Source organism: Prionailurus bengalensis, chromosome A1 (assembly GCF_016509475.1).
Source record: "Prionailurus bengalensis isolate Pbe53 chromosome A1, Fcat_Pben_1.1_paternal_pri, whole genome shotgun sequence".
Taxonomy (NCBI): Eukaryota; Metazoa; Chordata; class Mammalia; order Carnivora; family Felidae; genus Prionailurus; species Prionailurus bengalensis.
Window position 1 is genome coordinate 97,249,469 of NC_057343.1, and position 17,070 is coordinate 97,266,538.

Genomic DNA, 17,070 nt, shown 5'->3' on the forward strand with positions numbered 1-17,070 from the left:
CCCTCCCCCCCCCCCACTTGTGTACACGTTCTCGTTCTCGCTCTCTCTCTCAGAATAAATAAACATTTTTTTTTAAGCCCAAGTGAACAGTGAAAGCCAAAGTGAGAATGGCCAACCATTGTCCAGGACAAATTTGACCGTGATGTCACCACTATCCTCTTCTTATGTGAAAAACTCCCACCCACATGTACATACACTTTTAGTTGGTTTGTGCCTTGTAGGAAATTTGGTTGGCTAAGTCTTAGCATACAAATTGTCACTTTGTAGGCCCAGGGCACCTCAAGACACCCCCTTGCAGACTTCCCTGGGACTGTTCATGATTCCCTGAGGAAACGTACAGTATTTTCCTTTCTAACCCCAGACCCACAGGACTTTTCAGTTAGTAGATACAAGTGACACAACTTTCCTTCTCTTGACAGTTGTTCAGCCCAGACCTGGACTTGCTTGTTTCCAGAGTCTCTCTTGCCAGCCCTATGCCTGTCTTTCCAGTCCTGTCTCCACAGCCTGGTGAATCATTGGCCCATTTCCTCCCCTCGTTGTAATCTTGCCTTGATTCCATTTCATATCCACCTACATCCATCTACTTTTGATCAGTTTCTACTGTGACAAACCCATCTCTTTACCTTCAAATGTTCTCTTATAGCTGAACAGCCCATCCAATCTAGCAGTTAGGTTTCCGAAGCAAAACCCACTCAGGATTGACTACAGAATTTTTTTTTTTTTTGCTTCTCCAAACGTACCTACTCCAAAATTATAATTTCTGGCCCTGGCTTAAGTAGTTGGAGCTCACAACTATGATTACTCAACTATTTTGTTCATAAACTGGCTCGATCTTTGGCCCCCAAAGGGGGAAAAGATATATTTTACTAAGCACTATGGAATCGGAATCGTCCTTGATGGTAATGGACAGGAGGCTGCTCTAAGGATCTGGCTGAGAAGTTTGAATGACAAAAGGAGGACAATCTAGGAGCTTCCTCCAAGTTGAAAGGATCAGGGTGGCTGACTTCTGAAACTACATCCTATTTGCTCAAATGGAGAAGCTCAGTTTTCATCAGGAACTAGGGGTAGAAAGTTTCACCTTAAAAGGGTGAAAACTCTTCCTTACTAATTCATAAATAGGAAATATCCAACATAGTTCTTGCACCGTATTTTTTTTTAAGTTTATTTATTTATTTGGAGAGAGAGAGCACATGAGTGGGGGAGGGATAGAGACATCGAATCCCAAGAAGACTCCATGCTGTCAGCACAGAGCCCGATGTGGAGCTTAAACCCATGAAATGTGAGATCATGACCTGAGTTGAAGTCAAGAGCTGGAGGCACAACCAAATAAGCCACACAGGCGTCCCTAGTTCTTGCACTGTAAAGTGGTCACGTTTTGCCTGATTTCATTCAGTTGGGAAAATTAGGACTCTACTTATCTGTGTTTCATATCCTATAGTTATGCTTGCAATCTAGGAAGAAGTTCTAGTTCTTGCATCGATTCATTTTGAGAAAAGACAAGAAGGTAGTACTTATCGTAAGGTGGGTTCTATCATCCATCCACTCATGAATGCTGAGTGACTCCTGCCATGCGCTATACCAGCCCGCAGAGAAAGGTACCCCTTCTTCATTTCAACAAGAAATCCAACCCACCAAGCATGTTGTGATTCTATTTATTTATTTGTTTGTTTCTTTATTTATTTTTGAGAGAGAAAGAGTGCATGTGAGGGCACGCAGAGGAGGGATGGAAAGAAAGGGAGAAAGAGAGAATCCAAGCAGACCCCATGCTGTCAGCACAGAGCCCAATACAGGGCTTGAACTCACAAACCATGAGATCATGACCTGAGCAGAAATCAAGATAGAACAATCAACTGACGGAGCCATCCAAGTGTCCCACATGTTGTGATCTTAATAATCTTTTTAACTATAGAATCACAAATCTGTATTAAATAAATCCACTTTCCCCTTGATCAATGTCCTTACTTGGCCATGGATTTTCTTTTACTTCTATACTTTGCAGGTGCATAGTATTTAACCCTGTACTTCTGGTTTCCCTGGGAACTTAAAATTTTTCACCGTTATTACATAGTGCTACTGAACTCCACTCCTTTTGTTACTTTACGTGACCTTTGGCATTTTATCCCAGAATCCGACGTTCCCATACCCATAACTTTCAAAACATATATTTTCAAAATCCTTAAAGTACTCTACTTAAGAACACTCATGAATCAGGGAGCCTGGGTGGCTCAGTTAGTTGAGCGTCCGACTTTGGCTCAGGTCATGATCTCACAGTCTGTGAGTTCCAGCCCCATGTCGGGCTGACACCTCAGAGCCTGGAGACTGCTTGGGATCCTGTGTCTCCCTCACTCTCTGCCCCTCCCCTTCTCATGCTCTCTCTCTGCCAAAAATAAATAAACATTTAAAAAAGTTTAAAAAAAAGAATACTCATGAATCAAATTTTCTCTAGATCTTTATACACGAAAAAAGACAACTCTGAGTTGGTGTCTGTCCATAATTATCTCAAATGAGAAGAAGAGAGCTCCACAATATTATTCTTACCTCTTTTCCTTTATAACAGATCTACTGATTTGCTGGTTTTATTCTCTTTAGAATTTATTACTGTACTTCACAGAAAATTCTCTTTTCAGCAATGCATTGTTTTCCAGTCTTCAAACGCAAAATAAAATTATATCTATGATGTAGACTGCACCTTCTACAAACCTGAAGAGTCACAGAACAAAGCACCAAAACTGAGGAATAGATACAGACTTTCCCTCATGCACCTCAAATCCTGCTTTTCTGGGGGGATTCTGGGGAGAAATCAGGCACCCTATTTCTTAAAATAATCTGTAGCAAGGCCTCACCCTACAAAATATAGATTCCACTGGAGCTTATTCACAACACAGAAGTGGTCCTAGAATTAATTTTTCTAACATCTGGGATATTCTACAAACCTTTTGGAAAAAGAAAACACATTCTATTGAAATGGTATAAATTATTAAGCAGTTAAAACATTTAAAATGTCATTTTTGTATGTTATCCCTCATTAACCAATATTCTTTGTCACTTGAAAAATACAAGTGTCCTTACATCTCAATTTAGAATTAAATTTGATTACCAAATGACATTATCAATGACTTCTAATTAAAAACATAGGCCTGAAAACTCAACCTAGCATTTTATTCCCATGTCAGCCAGTAAATGCAAAATTCATGATTTAGCTACATTTCTTTTTTGTCCTTTATCAAAACATATGCCCCAATTTATTAAATGTGATTTAGACTGATGTAGCTTTTACAATATTGTATCATTTGATACCTATTAGTAATGAAATGTACTGTAATTTAAACCAGGAGATAGCCATTAATCTTTAAAACAATGATCACTGACATTTAATAAAATATATTACGTGAAGATCATGCCTTAATTCTACTTCCAATACTGCCTATCACATCTGTTCACCTGTGTACTTTCTCTTATAAGATGAATGACAATATACTACTCTTTGGGACTGATGACTGGTCCAATAAGACTGGTGGGTAATTTAAGTCACGGATCTAATAATTTATTATAAAATCATAAGGCCATTTCAGTTACGCATGCCCATTATGCAACTCTCAAAGATTAGAAGCTTTCTACATGCAGAGATTGTCTCATGTCCCTGGACTCAACCTTTTTTTTCCTCATTATGTGTCACATACTCAAGGCTACATTAATCACATTTCTCCCCAAATTGGCCTTACCCTCTGACTACTCTATTTCTTTAAATATGAGTACTATTCTCCTAGTTATTCAGGCTTGGCCCCTAAAAGCATTGTTTCACTTCTCTCTTTCCTTGATATTTAATCATTCTAATTCCTGGGTATCTTTCATGTCAATTTCTTCTTCTTTTGGAGAGAGACTACATGACAGTGGGGGAGGGGCAGAGGGAGCCGGAAAGAGAGGGATTTTAGGCAGGCTCCACACCCAGCATGGAGCCCCATGTGGGACTCTATCTCACGACTGAAATCATGACTCGAACTGAAACCAAGAGTCAGATGCTTAACTGACTGAGCCACCCAGGTGCCCCTCATGTCCATTTCTTTTTTTTTCTCTGTATATAATACATATATCACATTCATATACAATATTAATATGTATACATATATGCAGATCTAGATCTACCACTTTCCAACACTTTGATCCAAGTCTTTGCTCCAGCCAGCCAGCCATTTGTACAACTCCAATTCCTTCCTCACCCCCTCACTTCTGTGTTCTCTACGCTCCAATCCAAACTACTTACAAATTGCATATTCTGCTTCTTGCTGTAAAACTCACATCTTTCCCCTTGCTTCCAAGCCCCCGCAGCCCCTCACTGCTTAAAAATAAAATCCAGGGCCACCTAGGTGGCTCAGTCGGTTGAGCGTCCGACTTCCACTCAGGTCACGATCTCGCGGTCCGTGAGTTCGAGCCCTGCGTCGGGCTCTGGGCTGATGGCTCAGAGCCTGGAGCCTGCTTCTGATTCTGTGTCTCCCTCTCTTCTGCCCCTCCCCGTTCATGCTGTCTCTCTCTGTCTCAAAAATAAATAAACGTTAAAAAAATAATAAAATAAAATAAAAAAATAAATAAATAAAATCCAAACTCATGAACCTAGCACTCAAGGTGTGACATGATGTGAACCCAAATTTCTTCATATTGTTTAAGATGCAAGTCATAACAACTTTCCCTTAATCATGCCCTTGCTTGTGCTCCTTTTTGTGTTTGTGTTCTTTGCCATCCCTTGTACAGTTAAAACTCTCTAAGCTCTTCTTTTACCATATGTTCTTCAAGTTTTGTTCGCTCTCTCACATGAATGAACCCTCTAGATGAGGGCTCTCCCATAAACTCGTAAAAACCTTCATGTTTGCGTTCCATATGAAACATTATGGCCTTTCCCCCAGTCTTCCATGTTAGATTTATAGCCCCCAAAGCAACTGATATCACGTTCTTTTCTTTATCGAGCACAGAGCACAGAGCAACTAGTCCAATAGATGCATAAAGGGGACGTGTATGAAATAGCAGCCTACGTGGAAGCCAGGGATCAGCCCAGTATGGCCCATGGGCCAATTAGGGTCTCCCCCCACCCGTTTTTGCAAATTAATTTTTGGGGGGACACAGTCATGTGTATTTGTTTATGTGTTGCCTGTCTGCACTGGCACAGCAGAGTTGGGTGGCCGCCACAGAAACTCTACGGTGCACAAAAATGAAAATATTTTAGGCTTTATAGAAAAGACCCTTTACCAAAAAAGTGGGCAGACTTCCGATGGAATTCAGAGAAGGAAGGCAGGAAAACATGAGCTCTATTTGAGTGTCTGAAGAGACTCCCTAAAGGGCGTCCACTTCTGATCCTTTTTCCTTTCTGTCACTACTGTCCCCGTGACCCCTGGCATAATCACCAATTCTTCAGGCAAGGCTATCCTTGGCTAAGCCACCTGAAGCTGGGTTTTTGCAAGATGTTCAAGAGCACACCGGTGTAAAGGCACTTCCATTGAGACACCACTGGTAAGCTTTTGCAGTCAATGTTTAGAACATCTGCAGCTCCTGACATATGGCCGCTGGCAGGAAGGAGCTGCCAGTCAGAACTAACCTATGCATTTCACCACCTTAGGATGCGGGCTAAGAAGGTGCACAGCGGTCCAGACCACCATGGAAAATGTCCCAGTTAACCCTTAGAAGCCATCTTGGGGAGGAAATTATTCTCAGTATGCCAACAGAGTACGTTTTGCTGATTCATTCTGTCAAAATAAAAGTGGATCTTGGCAACTTCACAACTTTTTTTTTAAGGTCTTATCTAAGTAAGGGATTAAAAATAACACTTTTTACATGGGAACTGAAATAATTATTTTTGTACTTTTGTATTCATAGCTCCCCAAGTATATCACAGTGTGTTCGTATACATATTTATACATAAATCTTGTTAAGTATTCTCATCTGAAATCTAAAAATTCATAGGCTTATATATATTCCAATTTAAATTCTGGGTAGAAATTGCAGGGTTTTTTTTTTTTTGGATTATCTTAGCTACATATAGCTTGATACTCATGTATTTATTCAGTGAATATTTCTTAGGAACAATCATGTTCCAGACATCATGGAAATCACATGGCAAGGCAAAAAGAGCACCAGATTTTCTCACAGTTATAACAGGGTTTGAATCCCACCTCCATAAGCTGAGCGAATATAGATTAGTTATTTAATGTCTTTGAGACAAAATTAAGTTTTTTTTGGAAAATGTGAAACTATGATGTTTTTTTCTGAGTTGTTAGAATTGTGTCTGGTGGCTGTGTTAGCCTGTCTGGCATGTATCTCCTTCAGGCTCTGCCTTCCACTAAGAGCTGGTCTCATGTCCTGAACATAGAGCTGATCGATAGAACCTGCCTGGACCAATTAGCATAACCTCATCCTCCTGGGAAATTTCCAAGGTTGAGCATTTGTCCAAAGTCAAGACAATCCCAGAATCATTGCCACTACAACTGAGGCAAGTGCCTCTTTGCCTAACAGATCACAAAACTAGAAGAGAACAATATCTGTAGATGTCAGTGAAAAAGTCCCACCAAGTAGAAAAAGACTGTGTGTAGCAGGGGACAATAAAGCTAACATAAATCATGGTTGGAGAGAGACTCGAGTTCTCCCTCGGTTCCAGTCCCTAGGTCCCCAGGGCTATCTCTGCAAGATACAGAGATACGTCCAATACATCCCCTTCCTGCTGTAGTTTTTTTGTAATTTGAACCCTGGCTGATTTAATACAGAAATCCTTCCCAAAGCACAAAGGAAGTGCACAACAAATATTAGTTACCTGATTCTACCTCCTGATTTAGTGGCTTCCATTTTTAGACAGCAGAGATTTTGTTTCTTTTGTTTATTCCCAACACCTAGACCAGTGCTTGATACATAGTGGGAAAATAATAAATATTTACTGAGTGAACTAATGCACGACTAAATAACTATGGCACCAACACACTGAGTATTATAGTGGACACTTAAAGACACGTAAGAGAATCAAGAGGAAATTTACCTAAACAGGTATTTGCAAGGATTATAGATAAAATACTCATGAGTGCCTTGTAGGAAACTCATGAAATTGTTAATATAATAGGTATTAGTTGTACCCATGATACTCAAAAAGCAAAAAATGCCAATGAACTCTATTTTTCTAAAGTAGGGCAAATCTGGCTGTCACAACTTACATACCAGAGTTATCACAAGGCTTAAAGTTAGGCACTACTTGGGCTCCTTTTTCTCTGTCAGATCACACAGAATACCCAGGCTTAGGATATCCTGGAAGATTAAAACAGGAAGGTCCTGGCCTCAGGCCAGTGTCATTGTGTTACATGAGGTCCTGCAATGCAGTGCCTCTCTTGCACTCTTGTCTCTCACCACCTCCTGGACGCTATCCCTCCGAGTCCTGCCACAGTGCCCACTCAGCACATCTAGTCACATACCTCTGAGGTGCAGCATTTGGCCAGAGCTCTGGTCTATACCACCTGAATAATCCTACTAACTGTCCTTTTCCCATCTGATAGAAGCCTCCTCCGTAGAGGAACATACTTTTCCACTGTAACATACCACCTTTTTTTTCCTTCTCTTTCTTAGGTAACATGAAGATTGAATGCCCGAGTAGGATTTAGCCAGACGTTCAAAAATGGCATGACTCAACCTAGAACATGAAGCTGTACTCTTTAAAGAAAGAACAATTTCCTCTTTTTCCTTCTTCTTTCTTTCTTTCTTTTTCTTTCTTTCTTCTCTCCTCTCCTCTCCCTCTCCCCTCCCTCTCTTCCCTCCTTCCTCCCTTCCTTTCTATTATCACTCCATTGGTCATCAGACAAGAAACACATCCTCGGTCAAATTTTTCTGGCTTGTGAGAACACTGCTCTTCTGCATTAATGTCATTGGTATCAGTGTGATGACGATCACAATAAAATTAATTCAGGAAAACTGCACACAAATGTGGATCTGTCCATTTCTTAGCTATGGATATGGAAGAAAATATCTATTATGCTCCCTTTTCCCCCAGAGAAACAATGCTACAAGGGATTAGAGTTGTTGTCAGTTTGAATTCAGTAGAACAAGAAGATTTCTCCTGCCACTTCATGAATTTGAGACGGAAGTGTTCACATTCTGTTCAGGCGGAGGTAGGCATCATTAGTCTAAACCTTCCCAAAGAGAAAGGGAAGAAGGCTTGACCTCATCAAAATAAAGAAGGCATGAGCAGAAAGCATTCCACACATACACAGAGAAGCTCTAGGCTCCTTGTTCATTTCAAATCTGACATAGTTGAGGGCTCTCGGGTATCATCCAGCTTTAATACTTTTTAGCTGAAAGCTTCTTTAGCTGGAGGCTTAACTGCCAACCCACTGTCAGCCCAACTATTTGTCATGTCAGCTGGTGATAAGCAATTACTGACACATGAATCCGGTATTGCTCCCTCTCAGCCCTGACCCTTTGCTGAGTTTCAGTAACGTTACTTAAGCCACACGCACTAGGCCTAGGCTACCTGGGGTAAAAGAGAAATTGAAGTTTTCACAATATATGTAAATCAAACCATCATGCTGTACGCCTTAAACTTCTGGAGTAAGCTGTGTCAATTATTTCTCAATACACTGGAAGAAATGAAGGACTAGAATGCATTGAAAGGGACTACAGCCTTTTAGGTTATAATTTATTAGGATCAGGAGAGACATTAACATCAACAGACTTAACACCTACTTGATGGGAAATTTATTTCTGAGATAAAGCTCCTCCCTTAGAGCAAGGCAGAGGCATTTCCCCCCCTAGAAGGAAACACTGCCAAGGGACTCAATAATAAATGTAGATAATCCATTAGCAAAATCACAGATTCTCTATCTTTGGGACAGAGAAAGTGCTTTTAAAATAGGGGGAAAGAAGGGCTCAGTATCCACATGTGTGGAAATTGCCCAAATCAGCCAAGAGATTGATAACCCTCTCTTTAAACTCAATTTTGACTCATTAGCCACTTTGCTATAGAAATGAAACAAGAATATCTAACCCGTAAAGTGATGTACCTTTCCTAAAATTATCACGGCCTTAAAATAGTACTGGCCTTTCCATCCTAACGTACTATTTTCTCTTTTTATTACAGTTAGAAATTCATGAGATGTGATTAATCCTGAACTATTTTCTGTTCTCTTTAACATATGTATTATTAAAATTAACTATCAGAGATTTAAATATGTTATATACTTTGTAAAGTGTTGCTTTGTATTATTTAAAAAACTCAATAATTTGATCGGTCAGTGAGGGAGGAAAATGAAATTGCTTGAACCCAATCCTCATTTTAGAATACATAGAAGACTTAAGTGTTGTATTTACTAAACAAACCAGCTATTAAATCTTACCATCTTGCTCTTGTTTCAAAAGCAGCAACACAAAAAGCATAGAATTATTTCATTGTCTGGACAAGATTTAGATGAGTTATAAAATGGTGCAAAATTGGCATGTTTTACTAAAACCTGCAAGCCAGCTTTGAAGATCAAAAACACTTATTTGCAAAAATTAAACTCAAATTGCATAGCATGCTAGATGATGATTAAAGTGATATATGTTCGAAGTGTAGTTCCTTAAGGACAACCCACCATAAAGTCTCTGAACCAGGCAAAAGTACTGTTTTAATCTATAATCTTGCTACATAAGATTTTACATACACTCTTTTTTTTATGCAGTAAGAAAACACAGCTGCAATTCACACAATGACAAAATGAAATAACCAGCATCTGCTTCCTCCAATCCTGAGCATGTCTTAGGTTCCAACTGAAGATATGGTAAACATACCTTTATGGAAATGAGACCTGTATTTACTTTGGCCAGTAATAACAAAGTGCTTACTTGGCCAACACGACTACAAACCACTGCCAGTTGCTAAATCTCAGCTAGCGCTTAACTGCAGGGAGAAGAGCATAAACATTTGCAAAATATTTGCCTTGCAATATTATTTGCCATATGGATTTGACTCAAGAGGTTATGAATGCACTTGTATAAGTTTTTAAAATATTTTGCTCCGTCACTGCAAATATAGTCTTTGTTTTCTAACCTAACCTTAGCTGAATAAGCTCTTTGTGTGTGTGTGTGTGTGTGTGTGTGTGTGTGTGAACGTACTTGTAAAATAAATGTTTACTCACAAAGAATGTTTCACTTAGACTCATTAAAGCCGGTTTTAATTTAATCAGGAGTATGTTCATTGAGGGCATTTTAATAAATTAAATTGTTCTAGTTTCAGTATCATAATGTAATATGCCTAATAACTTTTATATATAACTGGGATGGACTACTTTGCAGCTTGATCTGCAACTTTCAGTTTGCAGTGTGAGATGCAGGAGCCCACCATATAGAAATGAAAGCAAGAGACTGACTCCTTTCTAAGGCTCCATGTCCTGTGCTTTCTCTGTTAAAGAATTCCTTAGAATTCTCCATAAGAGAGTCCTCAGCAGACTATTAAGAGTCTTTTGTGGGTCCATACAAATTTTAAGATTGTTTGTTCTAGCTCTGTGAAGAATGCTGGTGTTATTTGGGTAGGGATTGGTTGAATGCGTAGATTGCTTTGGGTAGTATCAACATTTTGACATTTGGGTTCTTTTCACAATTCGGCTATTGTTGATTCTGCTGCTATAAACATTGGGATACATGTGCCCCTTCGAATCACGAGTTTTGTATCCTTTGGGTAAACTCCTAGTAGCGCAATTTCTGGGTTGTAGGGCAGTTTCATTTTTAATTTTTTGAGGAACCTCCATCCTGTTTTCCAGAGTGGCTGCACCAGTTTGCACTCCACCAGCAGTGCAAAAGGTTTCCCCTTTCTCCACACCCTTGCCAATATCTATTGTTTCCCAAGTTGTTAATTTTAGCCATTCTGACAGGTATGAGGTGGTATCTCATTGTGGTTTTGATTTGTATTTCCCTGATGATGAGTGATGTGGAGTATTTTTTCATGTGTCGGCCATCTGGATGTCTTCTTCGGAGAAGTGTCTATTCATGTCTTCTGCCCATTAATGAATGAATAAAGAAGACATGATATGTATATACAATGCAATACTATTCAGTGATGAAAAAGAATGAAATCTTGCCATTTTCAGCAACATGGATGGAACTAGAGATTATCATCTTAGTGAAATAAGTCAGAGAAAGACAAATATCATATGATTGCCCTCATATGTGGAATTTGAGAAACTCAATAGATGAACATAGGGCTAGGGAGGGAAAAATAAGATAAAAACAAAGAGGGAGGCAAACCATAAGAGACTCTTAAAAACAGAGAACAAATTGAGGGTCACTGGAAGGTGGGGGGGTGGGTTAAATTCATGACAGGCATTAAGGAGGGCACTTTTCAGGATGAGCACTGGTGTCATGTGTAAAACATGAATCACTGGTTTCTACTCGTGAAGCCAAGACTAAACTGTAAGTTACCTAACTTGAATGTAAATTTAAAAAGAAAGAGAGAGAGAGAGAGAGAGAGAGAGAGTCCTGAGCAGAAAGTACAGCCTGACTTGGTCCTATCTTAGTGCCTTGACTATGAAAGTGGCCATTGGCTATTGCCTGCAGACTGTAAGCTGGTCTCAGCAGACTATGGCTGAAGCACAGTAGCTAATCCCCAATGCCCTGCTGCTGCTTTTGCACTTGTGGTAGGACATGATTTCACCCAGAGAAACAGTAGCAGTGCCTCAGCTTTAAATTCAGCAAAAATTAAACTCAGATAAAACTGACCAGTGCACTCAGGACTGAAAGGTCTTAAGATTGCTTCCTTTAGCCATTTTCCCAAGGTAAGAGTCGCAGTGGGATCCCAGCTGGTTCTTCTAGAAAGAGCTAGAGCATAATATCCATAAACAGATAAGAGAGCCTCATGAGGCAAAGACTTTATCTGTCTGCTCTCTACTATAACTTCTGCATATGAAGCAGAAATTGTGCGATTGTAGACATTCAGATATTTGGGGGGAAGAAAGGATTTGGCATGCAATGCTCTCATGACTGTGCTCTATCCACTGGGAAACGTGTCTCTAATGAACAATGTTTCAAACAGTGGGGCTCTCTATGAAAGGTGCTTCTGGAGCATAATGACTAAGATTCAGTCCCCTTGTTCCAAGTATTATGAGGAATGGCAAAATATTACAGCCCTACGTAATGCTTACTATTGAACTTATTTCTTTCAGATTCTTCCAGAAGAGGTGATAGTAGTCCAGACACACTGATGCCCATTCTTCTCCTCCAGCTCAGTACCAAAGTCACTCTGCTGGACTCTGTTGCACATAATGCCACTGGGCCATGAACAGTACAATACAGGTGCATCTAGATAAAGCGTCCTAACTCTAGATCTCAAGGAGAAGAGATGAGATATGTATTATCATCCCCTTTCCTCCTAGGTAAACCCTGAGTTCCAAGCACAATTTGCCCAAGCTTCTCTTCACAGATCTACATGCTGAAAACAGAGGACTTATTTTCCCAAGTGAAATCTGTGTTTCTTTGACATCTAACACCTTAGGGAGCAACCTCACACCTGTGGTAGTGGTCTGTTTCTATGTAAGACACTACCCCTAAACCACTAACATGTATTATATCACACAGTTTCATGTGGTTAGGAGCACATTCATGGCGTGGAAATAGATTTCCTCTGAGCCTAGTACAATCAGCCTCCAGATAAGACTGCAGCTCTGGCCAACAGTTTGACTTCAACCTTAACTGGGTGTTCACTTACACTGTTATTGGCAGGTCACAGTCCCTCAACATATGGGCCTCTCCACGGAGCTGCCCCTCAAAATTGCAGTTGGCTCACCCTGGAGCAAACATTCCATGAAAGAATAAGAGAAAACACTCAAGACAGAAGTCATAGATATTTTGTGACTATATCTTGGAAGTGACATCCTATTATAGCACCAGCTCCAAGTTCAGAATCATCATCTAAATCAGTGCCATGTGTGAAGAGGCTCCTTGGGCGGTATACCTCACATATAGCCTCTATCCATCTGTAGAGCTGTGCAACCAGAGAGATAAATTGTCCTTACACACACACACACACACACACACACACACACACCAAGGTACAATACATGGGAAGGATAACTAGACATTCTAGACATTCTTGCTCAAAGAGGAAGAAAATGGAAGGCAGAGGGCTGTTACTACTTCATAGAAATTCTGAAAGCCATCCTGGAAAACATTGGAAATCCCTTGAGTTAGGTTTCAAGATCTAGAAATAATTTTCCATAGCTCTTGGCTCTACCGGCTGGACTCTCATTTCTGCCCCCACATCATCTTTCCTTTTTCATGAAAAGTATCATGCGTTGGTGGCTAACCAGCTTTCTCAGCACTCTTCTTGCCAGTAGAATTCTGAAGTCTGAGGATCTTTCCTCAGTCCTAACATTTTGTCTCCCTTAATCCAAGATGGTGGGTATTCCTACAGCATTTCTTAAATTTCTTAAAGGGTCTCCTTGGAATTCTCTTGGACTGCACTCTATTAAAAGCTACAATGAAAAATGTCTTTGAGAGAAGCTTTTCACAAAAATCTCTGTTATTTGAGAAGATCGTGAGATACACCTTTATTCTCCTTAGAAAGCCTTTTGCCTATATAACATAGTGTTATACCAACTTAGATCTTTCAGAGATTACAAAAAGAAGTATTTTAAAGTTGCACCCTTGACTTCATTTTGGAATATGTCTTTATGGCTAAGCCCTGGATGTGATCCTTGCTTGGAAGCCGTTTCTTAATTAAGCCTTATTTGTCATCTATAAAAGCTGAGAAGTTTCAAAACCTCAACTTCTGACTCCTTACATTTAATAATCTTTCCCTCAATTTAACTCTTGCCTCTTAGGTTTTACCAAAATTAGACACCACTTTTACCATTTTGCTTGGAAATAATCCTAGCTAGATGGTTCAGTTCATCAGGCACATTTTCTACTCTTCATGTTATTGCAGACAACAGTGTTCTTACTTTTCTGCCACCAAATAACAAGTAACCCCTTTCCTCCAGCTTCCAATAACATTTACCTCCTCCTGCGAGCCCCTGAGAGCAACCTTATCAAAGAACATGAGTTTTCTATTAAAAACTTCTTTAGGGGTGCCTGGGTGGCTGAATCAGTTAAACATCCGACTTCAGCTCCATTCATGATTCAGCTCAGGTCATGGCCTCTGCTCGTGGGTTTAAGCCTTGCCTCAGGCTCTGTGTTGACAGCTCAGAGCGTGGAGATTGTTTATGATTCTGTGTCTCCCTCTCTCTCTGCCTGTGCCCTCCTCATGCTCTTTCTGTCTCTCTCAAAAATAAACATTAAAAATAAGTAAATAAAAATACAAAAACTTCTTTAATTCACATAATACCTTCACTAGCATTCTCTTCAAAGCCTACTGCTTCTTTTGAAAATGCTCCCACATTTCAAGTTCCTGGTTTACCAGCCCCTCACTTCCAGGTACAAAAATCTGGTGGGTTGTGTGTTTTGTGTTGTTGATGGTGAGCAGAAATCTTTTATTAGTTTTGATATATTTATCAAATGCTTTCGGAGTGCTATATTGTTGCAGGCATTGTTTGTACCAATTGGATTAGGAAGAAAACAATCCATGTTCTAGTGACATTTCAGTCTGAGGAGCCCTGAAGAATAAATAATTTATTATTACATATAGGCTTAAATACCTCTTTTCATAAAAGAAGGGCAATAACACCCGGTTGGATTGATCAAATGAAATAATATATATGAAAACATGATGTTGTGCCCTTCTCAGGTGAACTTAATTGTAACTAACGGGTTTTTAAAGGAGTGCTACCCCTCTGGCTTTCCTACTCCAAGAACCAGTATTCTGATTTTTAAAAAAAAAGCTGTTTTAATTATGTTTCTGTATAAAACAAATTATTCCACAAATTTACAATTTAAAATAACAGATATTTATTACTTCTGTGGCTTAGGAATCTGGATGATATAGTTTAGCTGGGTATTCATGGCTCAGGGCCACCTCAAGGTCACTATTGGTTCTGGCTTCAGTGTCATCTGAAGTCTCAATTAGGAGACCTTCTTGCTTACACACTTACTGGCTTACCTCTCTGGAGGGCTCCCTCATGAATGGCAAATGACTTTTTTCTAAGACAAGCAATCCAAGAGACAATACCCAAAATAGAAGCCACAATTTTTGTAACCTAATCTTAGAAATGACAACCCATCACTTTTGCCATAATTTATCCATCAGAAGCAAGTCCATCCCACACAAAAGAAGAAAGAATTACATAAGGAGGAATACCAGGAGATAGAGACCATTTGGGACCATCTTAAGAGGCTACCTACTACAAGAACTCACAGAGCTTCACAAATAGTTTTTTCACCAAGAAACAGATTTATATTTTAATTCAACTGATACCATCAGTACGAGGTTTGAAGAGATGTATTATAGCAAAATGAGTCAAAAAGTAAAGCTTTATAAAACAGTAAAAATACCAAACAAGAAATAGTCCAAATAATAAATAGATTATAATTTTCAAAAAATATGGGGTATAAAAAAAACCCATCTATTTGATCTTGACATAGAAATATTCTTAGTCATGTAGTACAGTTTTGATGATACATGATTACTTTTTCTTCATACAGGGCCAATTATATATGATTCTGAAAACTAACACTTGCAGATTATAATATGTTAAAAAAAATTCCTCCCTCACAAATTTTAAAATCAATATATATACTGAAAAATGAAGACTTAATTATATTTACAGATACGTTTTAAACATTATCAAACTTTAAATATAAAAAGTCATTACTGTTGGGGTGCCTGAGTGGCTAAGTCAGTCAAGCATCTGACTTTGGCCCAGGTCATGATCTCACAGTTTGTGAGTTCAAGCCCTATGTCAGGCTTTCTGCTGTCAACACAGAGCCCACCTCAGATCCTCTGTCCCCCTCTCTCTGCTCCTTCCCCACTGATTCTCTCTCTCTAAATAAACTTTTAAAAATGTGATTACTGTAGGGGGTGTCTCAGTGTCTCAGTTGGTTAAGCGTCCTACTTGAGCTCAGATCATGATCTCTTGGCTTATGAGTTTGAGCCCACATTGGGCTCTGTGCTGACAGCTCAGAACCTGTAGCCTACTTTACATTTTGTGTTTTCCTCTCTCTCACCCCCCACCTCTCCCCCGCTCATGTTCTGTCTCTCTCAAAAATAAATATTAAAAACAAAATTTATTTTAAAAAAAAAGGATGAGGGACACCTGGGTGGCTTAGTTGGTTAAGCATTGACTTTGGCTCAAGCCATGATCTTGGGGTTTATGAGTTTGAGCCCTGCGTCAGGCTCCTTGCTGACAGCTCAGAGCCTAGGGCCTGCTTAGAATTCTGTGTGTGTGTCTCTCTCTCTCTGCCCCTCCTCCACTTGTGCTCTCTCTTTCTCTCTCTCTCTCTCTCAAAAATAAAGTTAAAAAAACTTAAAAATGTCATTAATGTAAAGCATAAAGTTAGAAGTGATAAAGTATAATCTCTTCCTTTATTCTAATAGTGGTGAACCCAATACCGATACTTTTAATTAAGCATGTAAACATTTGTTTAAAATGATGACGAGAGCAATAAAATAAACAAAATAAAAATACAATAAAATTTGTGTGGAAGGGAGATTAAAAAGTATATAAAGGACATCAGTTTACTCATTTCTGAAGATAGGAGTTTGAATATATTTTCTAACGTGATAAATCAAGCAAAAGAACTGTAAATATATTGTTTTATGATTATGATGAAAAATGCAGCCAAAAATGCTTACGAAGGATATGGAGATGAAATTAGGAAAGCTGGCAGTGGTAAGATTTACTTTTCACTCAACACCATTAAAACATGTTTATATTGTTTTGTATATGTCTATGTATTTTTTATAGGTAATCTGAAAATAAACAGAAAAAGTGGGTGTTACTTCTAACATCAAGAAGTACCTCGAGAAACTGCTTAGCTTTTAACCCTCTGGTGTATCTAGTCTCCAAAGATGGCCTCCAATGGGCTTGCTGGTAGTCCCCTCAACAAGAATCTGGTTTGACTCTTTGCCTTCTAACAGAATATGACAGAAGCAGTGTCCTATGACTTCCATGGCTAAGTCATGAAAAGTCTTGCAGCTTCTGCATAGAT